Source organism: Bidens hawaiensis, unplaced genomic scaffold, assembly GCF_021521415.1.
Source record: "Bidens hawaiensis isolate Kalapana, Puna unplaced genomic scaffold, B.hawaiensis_p1.1 tig00050652_1, whole genome shotgun sequence".
Classification (NCBI taxonomy): domain Eukaryota; kingdom Viridiplantae; phylum Streptophyta; class Magnoliopsida; order Asterales; family Asteraceae; genus Bidens; species Bidens hawaiensis.
Window position 1 is genome coordinate 11,154 of NW_027499077.1, and position 6,101 is coordinate 17,254.

The window sequence follows — 6,101 nt, forward strand, 5'->3', positions numbered from 1 at the left end:
CAGAGCAAGTTTGCCGATGTGTAGCTCGCTTCTACGACTATCAGGCGGACGCATATGTGGCCCCGAATCTCTCTCTCGATCTCTCTCTCTCTCACACACACATATATGTAGTATATAATTTATATTCTTTATAGGGTTTGTGGAGATTTAGTGTTATCGAATAATTTGGTGTTTTTGAATGAAATTTGGATGCTGATATGACGGCTGATGTGACGGCTTGTAAAGGTGTGGTGTTGTAGATGCTCTAATAAATTTAGATAACACGATAAATTAACTTAGCTAAGCATGTTATTTTGGAGTATAAGCAATGGGAGAAGGTTTATCATTGATTGAATGACATTGGCAAAGAATTTGATACCATGCTGGAAAATGTACCCGAGAGTTTGCCACATTGTAAACGACAAATGTGTTATTGCTTGATAAGTCAATAAATTGACACTTGGTTTTGTCTACACCCACTGATATTCTGGTTACTCAGTGAATTAAATTTGTCTGAACTGAAAGCATATTCCCAACCTATTCATTCTTAGGGATATGATGACAACTGGTTGGGTGTCGGCCGGGGATTGGTGATCCTAGTCTAATTTCCGGGGTATTGGTGATCCTAGTCTAATTTCTGGTTGTAAAGCCGTGTCAAATACGAGGCCCAATACCAATCATGTTTCGGGCATACTCACAAATATATATTAGGTATACCCGTTAGTTTGGTAAATATACGTCTGTTTGGACTTCCATGTACATTGTTTATTTGTTTTTACCATTATTGTATTTTTTTATAAACACTATAGCAAATGAAAATGTGATACAATACATACATATAAATTTAATTATAAATTAATTAATATTTTATTATCATTTTATGTATATACTTTATAACATACAAAATATAAATAATTTCATATAATACAACTATTAAAATCAAGCACTAATAAACAAAAGTTAAGAGAAATAAATACAAAAATTAAGTATTCAATTCGGGTATATGTTGCGGATAAATGGGTATATAAGGTTTTGATAATCATATCATGTATCACCTAATCTCGTATCCATCCCATACGTCCGGGAGGGCAAAAGCGACAGAGATAATTAGGAGGAACATAGAACACAAACAAAGTTTGGATAATATATTGAAGATGATGCCAAAGTTTAATGATCTTTTATCCAAAATATAGAGCTTAAGAGAAACTAGGAAAAAAGAGTGGATGTGTAATTGATTGGGCAGATGTTTCTCATTTGACTAGAAAAGATCATGTATTCGCAGAGATGGTAAAACACAAATTTAGGTAAAAAAATACATTGTGTGGTGCGTTTTATGATTATGTTGTGCGTTTTATTGTTTTGTCATGTATTAATGTTCAAGCCCGATGGGTAAACCCAAAGCATCCGGGATGGTTATACGCAACTGGTAATTTGGTATTGGACCGAGTAAGAGATTAGTTTTTAAAATTTTTAGCGGGTATTGTATGGGTATAATGCCTGGAAATTTTTAATATTTATTTAATTTTCTTAACAATCGTCTAATAATACTTCATTTTAATAGGTTCATTATACAAAAAAAATTATTTTTTTCGAAATCTTAAAGATATATAAACGAAACTTCCCTACATTCTCTCAAGCTATCATATTGTTTTATTCGTAAATGAAGGCTTCTCTTGCATTTGACACGCGTTCACAGGTATAAGTCTCACCAAACCCATATAGCCCTAAACAGGTTATAACATCTCATTAAATAAAAAATTAATTTCACAAATATTTGATATGAAAATCCTATAAAATAGGGATATACTAAAATTTAGTATCCGATTTTTTTAAAAAGATATTATTTATAATTAAGAAACAATTTTATAGTAAAACGAAATAAGCGGGTATGGGTCTTATCAAACCCAAATAACTTTTAAACCGGGTTAATTATAACATCTCGTTTGTTTATGAAACATTTCATCATCAAATCCTAAGAATATTATTAACAACCCTACAATAAATAAAATTAAAATCCAAAAAAATATATAAATATTATATACGAATAATGTAAAACAACTCCGTAATTCGATGAATAAAAACTAATGTGTATATAGAAATTGGTTAAAATAAAAATACAAAGTTTTCTAAGAAGAGTAGGAATGACATAAAATTTGAAGTTAGGAAACTATGTTAGCAAATCTTGGGAATTATAAAGGCCAAATCCTAGATCCTAAAAACTATTTGGTATTTCGTAAACTATTAATCTCAGCCACTAGATATTAGATTTTAGAAAATTATTTTTTTTAACTAACCCCGAGATTATTTATATCTTATATGCTATAAAGAGCTATATAAAATTCTAATATATTATTTATTCATGAAAACGTTTGTATACATGTAATATATCATATTTTAATTTTTTATAGGTGATATATAAATAACTAGTATGCAACAATTATAATGGCAAAAGATAGAATGTACTTGAAAATTGTAACATGATTTTTTATTTTATATTTTAACAAAGTAATGGATATACTTGATCGATACCTTAGGTATGCTGATACTCGACAAATACCCGACGATTATTGTGTCAGGTATGAGACAATGTTTAATAATCTGGTAACCCAGCTCATTTTCTTCTCTAATATTTGCTGGTATTTAACACATGTGCTGTCATTTTCGTTCCTTTATAAACGAATGATTGATTTGAATCATGATTTATCGATAATAGGATATCAATTTGGTAAAACTAAAATGCATTTACCATGAGTTACAACTTTGACGCCAGATGCACTTTATGTACTATCAATTAAGGCTGCCTAGACAAAAAATTTCTCTGAATAAAGATAACAATCAACAAAGATTATCTTTTATATTTTTTAGTATATTATAATATAATAACAGGCAACGCATTGATAAACAAATAATCAACATGAACCCCAGCTAGTTTAACCTATAACCTAGCGGCCTACTTTTGCATCACATGCTTGCAACTTTCATGCTCTAATTTTTGTTGAACTTAATTACAATTGGTAACCATGTAGTCAATACCATTTTGTTGGATTACATTCGTATGATCAATTTTTAGTAACCGACATTCTGACGTCTACAAGGTCCAACAGTTTGAGTCATATATCGTCAAGTCAATCGTTTGTTGGTTAAAAAAGAATGAAAAGATTATTATACCCCTGTAGTTTGCAACCTTGTGGTTTGATGTTATTAGAGCATTCCCAACTAGCCCAATCTCCATCTTTAAAATTACACTAAAAACAATATATCTTTTGTTTGTTCAATAAAATAATATTTTTTGTACCTTTATTATTACGGTTTCTCTCTTTTTCACTCACAATCAATTTCAACATATATTAAGAAAATAAATGGGGCAAACAAACTTTCCCAATATTTTACAAATATTCACTAATTTTTCTCTCTCATTCACTCACAACCACTCTTTAGTTACTCTATCTTATATATAGTTTACATAATTAATCCTCTCTAAACACTTAGAGGGTAGGTTAAGAATGCTCTTTAACATTTGCACCATTTCTTCTTTCTCTCTCTACAGCTTCACCACACCACTTGTCACCACCACCACACCACCGATGTAAATTCTGTTTGTTGTAAATACTTATCACTTGATTAAAGATGACCTGAATTGTTCAATCACACATCTATTAATGATCTAAATAAACTATGTTTACCACTTATGTGTCATTCACATTTGAGTAGTAGCTGAACCCCTGTCTACAACTTCATGAAACTATACCTATTTGCAACCAAAGTTGCCCCAATTTCGTTAATGCATTTGTTTATACCTGAGTCAATAGAAATGTGCCATAATAAAGAGCAACAATTTTAAAATTTTAAGAACTTCTGGAAATCACCACGAAGCTGTTAACTCAATAAACTAACGAATCAAAAGCATGATCCCATACACATTGAAACAAAATATAATATAATTTTTCTGTTTAACGAGATGATTTATGATTCTACCAGCCTTATTGCTGAAGACACTCGATAATGCTCTCTCCATCTCTATGAAAGCTACGCCGAAAACTATAACTCAAAGATTAACTGGTAGCATCGATAGAATCGATTATTTGGATTGATTGAAAGAGGGATTCATGATTTTAGGGGCGATGGGACGATGGTCATAAGCAGCGGTGTCTTGTCGCCGTGGTGTTGTGGCTTGCGGATGGTGATGGTGTAGTGTTGGTTAGGAATGAGGCCAGGTTTTCAGGGTCGTGGTATTTAATTTGAGATTGGTGGTGAGGGTCTTTTGATCATTGTTGTTGTATTGGGCTTGTGTGTGAAAAGATGATTTTGTCCCCCTGACCCCGTTATTTTTTATCAACCAACAAACAGTTGACTTGATGGTATGGCACAAGTTGTCGCGCCTTGCAGACATCATGGTAACGGTTGCCAGAAATTGGTCAAGAGGGTGTAATCTAGCAAAAGGATGTTCATCACAGGATTACAAATTGCAATTAACTCTTTTTCTTGAAACTATATATGGAGTTTGTTGAAGGCAACTACTTTCAAATTTTTCTCACAACCTCGAACAGTGAATGCTTTAAAAAAAATTAGCAAAAACAAAGGTTTACGTGGTTATTCAAAAACTTAGTGATCGATGTTTAGCAGTAGTAGAGACAATGTCTCTTAAACACCTAAAGGTTCTGAATTCAAATCGCATACTATAATAGCAATAACATATTTACACCATATAATAGGATACAAGTATATGCAAAATGAAGATGGTGATACTCATATATAAGCACTATCAAAAAAGAATAAAGAACATAACATGAATGCATAAATATATAGTAAGAAGCGTGAATCATTTGAGTGAAGTGAATAGCAAAAAAATTTAGTTTTAGCTGTTTTTTCCCTCTAAATTTTATTTTGAACGTCATGCTAGGAAAAATTGATGAGATGCATAGGCTATGACTTTATTACTCTGCGTTAGCACATCACACACATAGCATGTTCTTGTGTGAGGCATCGCAATATACTTTGTACCTTTTAGAAAAACTAAAATAGGTGCATTAGCCAGTTTATGCTTTAAAACTTTAAAGGTTTCATCTTGCGAGTCACTGATGTCAAGGTACAACAACTGTGGAGAAATCATGGAAAATTCTGATAACAACCGGCTAACCTAAAGAAACTTCGGACTTCAGTCTATGGCTTTGGATACTCCCATTTAGAAAATAGCTTCAGTCTTTGTATAATCTACTTGAATGTTAATCGCATTGACAACATGGCTAAGTAATATGAGATGGTTCATGTGCTACTCTTCAATTTAGAACAAAAATTGTATCTTCGGTGAATATGTAACTATGTCATCTAAATACGACTTGCAAATATAGTTCATCATATCTATGAATGCTGCTGGAGCATTAGTAAGTCCAATTTGCATGACTATGAACTCATAATGTACGTATTTTGTTTTAAAGGATGTCATTGGTATACCACGTTCTTGCACTTTTAACTATGATAACTTGAACGAATGTCTAGTATTTTAGAAATAACTCGTCCCTATTGTAGATCAAACTGTTTATTGATCCATAGAAGAGAATACCAATTCTTGATAGTCACTCAGTTCAGTTCGCCTTAATCGATGTGCATCCTAGATAGGAGATCCCTATATTGAAAAACTCGGTCTTATTAATCATATTTCTTCATCCAACTGCTTCTCCAGAACTTTTATTTTGGTTGGAGCTAACCTATATGGGGATTTATGATGCTAGACTGTCGCTATCTAGTAAAAAACAATTAAATCAAGTTCCTAATCACCTAAGCAATCTAGGGTAAGTAGGGTGTCGAACACGAATAGTATGTGGTTAATGTACTCGTGTAAACAATTTCTAATTTTATGAAGTATGACTGGTAGTGCTAATCACACAAGCAAATAAGATTGAGTTTTACTATTGATTAAACACTTTAACAAATTCTAGCAATTAACAAAAGCAAATCACACCCGGGGTTCAAGTATGCACACAAACAGTAATCTCATGCAACTTAACAGATTAACTATCACTGATTAACACAGACTAACTAACAAGCTAAACCTTAAGCATCAACAATCGCTAACACACGGCACTGGTTATCAAACAATCCCTACCCGTGTGACTCAACTAAGG